The 8,389-nt window shown below is 37.7% G+C and overlaps 1 non-coding gene across 1 annotated transcript; it reads right to left on the bottom strand.

Annotated features, from left to right (window-relative positions):
- Positions 1 to 1,200: 1,200 nt before the first annotated feature.
- Positions 1,201 to 1,339, bottom strand: LOC130045605 (small Cajal body-specific RNA 11). The gene has a single exon (XR_008795585.1). It is a non-coding gene; the product is annotated as a small Cajal body-specific RNA 11 (non-coding RNA).
- Positions 1,340 to 8,389: the final 7,050 nt, after the last annotated feature.

The raw sequence follows: 8,389 nt of genomic DNA, 5'->3' as shown, positions 1-8,389 counted from the left end.
TTAATAAAAAGATGGACATCTGAGTACATAGATAGGGGCTCTCTGAAAGAAATAGAAACTACTTTATAAGAACCAAAAGAATATTCTAGAATTAGTACAATATATGGAACTTTTTAATTTATTGGGTTAGCTTAAAAATGCATTAAAGACTACAGAAAAGGTGATCAGCACACTTAATTCAGGCAAATAAAACTTTAAATACTAGGAGAAAAAGACTTGAAAAAAATCTCTGACCTAATAAACAATAGCAAATGGGTTAATATATGCATGATTAGTATAACAAAACAAATGGAGGAAAAGGCTTTTTATTAAAAGCAAGTAAATCTAACTAGAAACTTTAAATTCTATCGAAGTTAAAAGTACTCTTTAAAAATGAAACAAAAAGAATGTTAAGACTTGCATGACCACAGAGAAGGAAGTTCTTCAGACTGAAAGAAAAGATAGCAAGACTCAGTCCTACTTTAAAAGGGAAACGTGCTGAAAACAGTAACTTAAGTGGTAACCCAAGGTATTTTTCTACCCCCACCCCACCATCATTTATTCCTTTAGTGGGGTTGGAGAGGTGATACTCAAAACACACTCCTGATTCTGTGCTCAGGGATCACTCTTGGCAGAAGACCTACATTTTTAAAAATAAAAATCTTAACATTGACTTTTAGAGTGTAGAAGATACAGAGGAAAGTATATTACAACTCAGCAAATGGAAGAAGACTGAAAGTTTCTTTGAGCTGTGATACAGTAAAATAGGAATTCAAGGCAAGCTCTGAAAAATTAGCAATACACACTTAAATAGAAAAACATAGTTAAAAATCAAAATGACTAGCAAAGCAATAGTGAATACAAATGTAATATCAAGTATACTACAATATAATCAAGTCATTTTTTTAAATTCATGGGAGAAAAATACAAAATAAGAAATGATATGAGTAAAAAGCAAACAGCAACATAGTAAATTTAATAACAAGCAACTGTATAGTAAATTGAATAGTAAAAAAATTTTTATAATAGAAAAAAATTGCAAATCTGACCACATTAAATAATCACATTACATCTAAATGGACTAAACCCTGAAATGAGAAAACAAAGATTATCAGAGTACATGAAAAAGGTACTATTTTAAAAGTCATTTTAGAAAATAGAAAGATACATTTCGGTTAAACATAGGAGGAAAGAAAGCATACGTCTAAGCATATTTTTTTAATTGTCATCTATTGCCTTTCAGAACCAGCCCTATGCTCAGGATGGCTTTCCTAAGTGGAGAGGGAGATTTCTGTGTGATCTGTCGAGACCTACTGTTAGAGCTACACATAGAAGACAGAAAAAGCATAGACCCGGAAAAGGAAAGAAGAGATTCTATAAACTCTAGTCATATAAAAGCTAGAGTATACCCAAGTGTATCAGGATAGTAGAGAGAAAGAGTGATACTTCATAAAGATAATAGGGTCAATTTGACCAAAAAAATCCTACTTTACGTATGTATACAAATAAAGTTTCAAAAATCTTGAGCCAAAAACTGCTTTAAAAAATGAAAGATAAATGGAAAAGCTCTTAGTAATAACTGGAAATTTTAACTAACCACAAAATAGTGGAAAGATATCAGGGAAGATTTGAAGAACTCTATAGAAGCCTCTCCATTCTAGGACCCATGTTTGAAGTCTACTCATTTACACCATCCCCTTAGCTTTTAGCAGTCACAAACAAGCAAATAAATAAACAAAAATATTTCAGCAGGCAAAGAGAAACCATCTCAGCCAGATGATTCACTTATTTTTTTAATTAGGATGATAAATTAAGAAACTCTTCAATTTCTATATTGTTGTATAAGGATATTTTTCTTTTTTAAAATCTGAAACAACATGATGCTATTTAAACCTACATTCTCCCTGTAGGTTTTATTGGTTTTTTCTTGTTTGTTTTAGTCTTGGGTCACACCCAGAAGTGCTCAGGACTTAATCCTGGAGGACTTGGGGAAATGACATAGAGTGCTGGGGATCAAATCTGGGTTGACTACATTTAAGGTAAACCCCCTGCCCTCTATACTATTGTTTTAGCCTTCCCCTTGAGGTTTACATAAAATAGATTTTTAGAAATAAAGAGGTCTTAATAATCGCATTATTCAGATGTTCCATTTTAGAAAAAAGACTATGCTGATACTTTCTGGCCCAGTTTAATTGTCACGTTCCTATTTAATGAAAGAAATCGGACCAAAAAATATGAGAAAGAACCCCATAAACTAGAGTGCATGCTTTGCATCAGGAGACTGGGGTTCCACTCCTGGCATGGTCCCCTGAGCACTATCAGAAATGACTCCCTGATTACTATCTTGAGTGATCCTAAAGCACTGGTCCAAGAGTAGCCCCTGAGCACCCCATGTGAAGCCAAAAACAAACAAACAAACAAAAAAATAAAACCCAAACCAAAAAACCCAAATCATTGCCTCATAAAGAATAACTTGACTTAGATCATGCAGCCAATAAGTGATATGGGTTTTAATCTACACAGTGTCATTCTAAAACCCACTGCCTCATGAAAGACTTAGTTAATATTTACTGAACTAGAGTAATGACTGGAAGAAATAAAATAATTCTTGTTCCAATGATGTGACTTCTTGACATAGATAATTGTTAAGAAGGCAAAAATATAACCCTTCTAAACCTTAATACCTTCCACTCTACCACATTGTTTAACATTTTCCACTTGAAAAATGAAACACAGTTGAGTACTACCAGAAACACTTGGACTCACTTATGTGGTTGACTTTGAATTAATTTTTGGTCATTGCTAATTTATAAACATTTTTTTGCTTTTTGGGTCACGTCCAGAAATGCCCAGGGGTTACTCCTGGCTCTGTACTCAGGAATTACTCCTGACGTTGCTCAGGGGACCATATGGGATGCTGGGAATCAAACCCAGGTCGGCCACGTGCAAGGCAAATGCCCTACCCGCTGTGCTATTGCTCCAGCCCCTAATTCATAAACATTTTACTATTGCTACTTTTTTCACAATCCTTACATTCAGACCCATAGAGGGTCATAACCCACAGTTATAGAAGCTAGAGTATAAGAAAAGGAAAAGGAAAATAAAGCAACTCATTTTTTTATGCTCTACATTGGCTCTATTATATTCTACATTCAAGATGCTTCTTATAAAAAAACTTTTTATTGAATATACATGATTTACTAACTTACTGATAGTTGCATTTTAGATAAACAATAATTCAACACCAATCCCTTCACCAGTGTCAAATTCTCTACCTATACCCAGACCCACTCCACCCCTGCCTGCTTAGATTTTATGTTTTCAGTTCTGTTGAATCTATGTTTTTGGGTATATGGCCATAGCCCTCATTTGTATCACTGGTATAACTGTTAACTCTGATACCTGTTAATCCATAACTTCTTGTTCTCTTCTTCCCTCTTTATTTCTTTCCTTCTCTATCTGTCTCCTTTCTACACACTGGAGTCAAGGATGATCTAAGCAGGCCCCTTTTACTACAATAAATTTCCTCATAAAGTATTCTATATTCCACAGATAAATGAATCATTCTGTGTTTGTCATTCTTCTGATTTACTTCATTCAATAGGGTATCTTTCAGTTCAAACCATGTTGCAGCAAATTGCGTGGTTATAATCTTCCCTTGCAGCTATATAGTGTTCCATTGTGTATGTATGACACATCTTCATAATTAATTCATCTGTCATTGGACATCTATATAGATTCCATATCTTAGCTATTGTATCAAGTGCAGCAATGTATAATGGTGTGCATACATCCATTTGAATGAATGTTTTTAAGTCCTGGGGGGTAGATGCCCCAAAGTTGTATTGCTAGGTCATTTGGCTATTCAATTAATTCTAGTTTCACTGAGAACTCTCCATACTGTTTTCCACAAGAGTTGTATAAGACAACATTCCCACTAGCAGTGCTTATGAGTTTCTTTTTCACCACATCCCTGTCAACAGAGATTGTTCTTACTATTTTTGATATATGCCATTCTGACAAGTGTGAGATGTATCTCATAATTGTCTTGATTTTGATTTCTCTGATGATAAGTGATGCTGAGCATTTTTTCATGTGCCTACTGGCCATCTGCCTGTCTTCTTCTGAGAAGTGTCTATTCATTTCCTCTCCCTTTTTGTTGATAGGGTTTTTGAATTTCTTTTCTGTTGATATTTATGAGTACCTTATATACCTGCATATCAAATCTTTATCTTATGTGTGGAATGCAAATATTTTTTCCATTCAGTTAACTGTCTTTTAGTTTTAGCATGTTTTTAAAGGTTATTTATTTTAGTCAAATTTATTTTGATCTAATATCCACTTTTTCAGTCTAATTGCACACCACAGAAGTTATTATTGCTTTAAGTCAGGTAAATCTACTGGGAAGCACAAGAAAGTACATAATCTCCCAATTTTGTGCTTCAATCTCATTGCAACTAAAATCAACCAGTAATGAAGGGAGATATACTTGACAAAGAATACTTGCTGTGACTTTTCAAGGGCAATAAAATACAACCTGTGACTAAATATTCTGAACTGTTTATAGATACAACAGTTTTATTATTCTTTAATGACTGCCTTCACTTTGTCAAATATCAACACTCAGTCACTAGTATTGCAGCCTAATCCACAGTTTTCCAGGAATTTTTCGATTATTAAATACTGATTTCAGGATGTTTCAACATTGTTATTTCCTCAACAATTTAATATTTCCTTTCCCCTTTGTTAAGCTAGGGACCACTGGGCTTTATCCCAAGGGGAGAGTTACACAGTATTTTTCCCAAGAAGAGTTGGAGTAGTAGGTAGGCATAGTGTCTTATCTGGAGCACCTCAACCCTTCCCCTACCCCTTTACTTCTAGGAAGCTAGTCCCTCAGTGTGCTCAATCAGGGAGGAAGGAGAAAGAGGATTGTAGTAATATTGTCCCATACAATTGACTGACTTCTGGAGCGATCTTACTTAAAATTCTCTCTGTGCAATGTTCCCTGGTATCTAGATCTTGTTCACAGGTTTTCTTGGGACAACTCTTTGTGTACTTAGGACCTGGTTATAGAAGGATCAGTCACATTTCTTCTTGACTCCTATAACCTTTCAGTATAGTTAAATTCCTTTCAAAGAAGGAGGGTGGAGCCAATTCTTTGTAGTTTCTTAAACACCCTGTGGTCAATGTCTTCTTTTAAATCCACACGGTTCATTACTTGGTGTCTGAGACCAATGAGGGTTATTTTTTTTGTTGTTTTCAGGAAATTAGCACGTAGAGGGTGTACTCATCTTCTTTCAATCCTCTTCCTGAAATATATCACATTAAGCTTCTTACCTTTGGAGAATAAAGACCCAAAGTGGGCACTAATCAGTAGGGTCATGGGTGCCTCCCAACTTTGAGAGTTTCTCAATCTACTTTCTACTCTCAGTGGAAAAGCACCAAGAGAAACTGCAGTACACAGCCAGAGGCCTGAATAGCCATTTCTTATATGCATATCCAGCCATTACAAGAAATTCTCATGACCCTTTCCTCATATGGTTATGAGGTAGAGAAAGTAAGCGTTTCATTTTCGTCCTTATCCAGGAAAAGAAAGACAAAACCTCTCCACCATCTATACAGTCTTCCAATTGACCACCATCATGTCACCTCACCCCACTCATTTGCTCTTACAAATTTGTGGAAAGAAATGGGAGCATTGTAGTGATTATGAATGTAGTAGGAGAAAGCGTGGCAATGTTTTAAGAATCCCAGAGAAGCCATGCAGACACAATTGTCACTAAATTGTGTGTCTCCCAAATTTATGTGTTGAAGTCTTAACTCTTCAAACCTGAAAATGGTGTTGTAACTGAAGGGAGGGGAGGTCTTTGAAGAGGTAGTTAACATTAAATGAGATCATCAGGGAAAGGATTAATACAAGCTGACTGATATCTTAATAAGGAGGGAACATCAAAACCCAGATGTAGAAGGAAACATCATGAAAGGACACAGAAAAGAAGCTGACTATAAATCAAGTAGAGAGCCCTCCAACACCCCCCCACACACAAAAATACCACTCAATCTGGGTCTGTGAAACAGTGCATGGGTTTGAGTGCCTGTTTTGCATAAACTGAATGTGCTCCTGGCAGCTTTGTTATTTAGGCCTGGATGGTTTCTATGGCTCCCCTCATCACAAATGATATCTGGCCACACAGTAGCTTTTTGTGTATGCATTACACAAAGGATTGCAACTCCTGTCAAGCAAAGCAGCTAAAAAGATGTGTGATCAGAACTGTGAGTCCTGGTGAGCATGGTCATGGAGCACACAGCAGTCCTCAGAGAACACCACACCATAAATTTGCATCCCTCAATTTAGAGTGCAACCCACAGTGAGCATATGTGCAAGCAACATCACTGCAGTAATGCAAACCTTGACAAACCTTAGGTCAAGTATCTGAGCACTGCAACCTGCTGTGTGACCCTCTATGAGCCCCACTTTCAGGCATGTGTGCACCTCCCAGTAATCATAGCAATAACAACAATGTCAATGACAATGACAAAGGGAGGAGAAGAACAGAGGAAAGGGGCGGAAATTAAGCACCTGAACATGCCAACACCTGATAGCATTGTGAAAAAAATCAATTTCTGTTGTTTGAGCTACTCTAACTGAAGTCTTTTATTAAGACAGGCCTCGCAGACTAACAAGAACTCCTTTGAAGAGAATGATGATTAATAACCACCAGTCCAAAGGTGTGGATTCTATTTCTGAGGTCAAGAGAAAGGTCCTCCTCAATAATCAGATATGAAAATAAGAGTTAGTGTATGTCAATATGGAGAAATACGGGAAGGAGGATTTAGCTAAGGGTATAAGAAGAATAGGACACAAAATGAGTAGTAATTTGGGGGAAAGACCAGGCTGAGTTCTAGAAGACTAAAGCAGTAAGACCTTGGAGATTTTATTGTATAAAACCACGCACTCGTGATGGGGCTGGAGCACAAGGTGAGGGCTCTGAGGAGTGTGACTGGGTGAGAACAGGAATCCAGATGATCCACGCAGGTGAGTAGGACTGAGCACATAAAGTCAAATGTGTTTATTCACACAGATGCTTAGTGACCAAGGCAGAATGGTTGAGAGCTGTGACCTGCCACTCAGTGAAACAGGATTTTGGGGAACAACCAATCAGCCACATTTTCTGGTCACAGCCTGATCCTCATTCTGCAAGTGGAGGAACTTGAGGCCTGCCCTTCTGGAATCTGAAGTTGGTCTGGTCAAAAGTCATTCCCATAAACTGAAAATCTCAGTCTAAAACCTTGACTCCAAAGGGTTACATATGAGTAAAGGAATTTTACCTGAATTTAAGAAATTGTGTAATTCTATCAGAAATTAAATCAAATGAGGTTCACCGTGATAGGGATACAGTTCAACTACTAGAGTATATGCCTGGCATGAGTGATGACCGGGACTTGAAACTACATTGAAATAGACTCAGTGACTCCTGAGCACCAGTTAGGTCTATGCTACCAGGTGAGCATTGCCAGATATGGCCCATGTTAAAGAATAAAAATTAAAAGGGTTAGCTGAGTGTGGTCCTAGAAGTCAGTTATAACCTAATTGTACATATAGCCCTCCATCTTACTTGCTGTGTGCCATTAGGCCAACCCCTTGGTCTTTAGAAACCTTAACGTTGTCATCAGTCAGATGCATTTCCTCACCTGCATACCTAGAACTCCAATGCAAATACATATGGATCCCATTTAATCAAAAGCCCATCACTGTAGACAATTTGTGTTACTGGGACACCACATTCAAAACCTGTTCCCCTTCCACTGTCCAAAAGATAAAAGTCAAGACTGTTAGGGGTTAATAAAAAACAAATAGCTAGGTTTTTGAATATGGGACCCAAAGACAAAAAGGAACCTAGTGAGATGGACAAGAAAGAGATGGGGATCCAGAGAGAGAAGCTCCAAAGTAAACAGCACTAGTGTTTGCTACACAGTCTGGCTCAGAGAAAAATGCATTTTGCGGAAGCATATTTTTTCTTCATCATTGGACAAGCACTGGTGATGGTTGGGCCCCTCCATAGCAACCCCAGGGCTGGACCAAAGGGGATGAAAGCTGTGCAAAAGGCCTCCCTTCTTGCACAAGATACTGTAGGCTGGCAAACCCAAGATCTGCTCCTTCCTCTAAAGAGGATGCCCTTTCCCAGATAAAGAGCAGCGGCTCCCAGGCAGTCAGAGAGAAAAGCTGCCCTTCTTGCCCAGAAACTCCTTCAAGTCCATTTGCGCTGACCTTGATCAAAGTTTCCCTGCTGTGGATTGGGATATGTCGGTACAGTGTTTGATAGAAAGACTGTACTCGACAGAGAAAAATTCTAGGATAGCCACCCAGAGGACACTGATTAGAAAGTCCTGTGACAGAGCCGGCAATCCA

Source organism: Sorex fumeus, unplaced genomic scaffold (assembly GCF_029834395.1).
Source record: "Sorex fumeus unplaced genomic scaffold, SorFum_2.1 ptg000128l, whole genome shotgun sequence".
Taxonomy (NCBI): Eukaryota; Metazoa; Chordata; class Mammalia; order Eulipotyphla; family Soricidae; genus Sorex; species Sorex fumeus.
The sequence above is the reverse complement of the archived record's forward strand: the minus strand, read 5'-3'. Positions and strand labels throughout refer to the sequence as shown.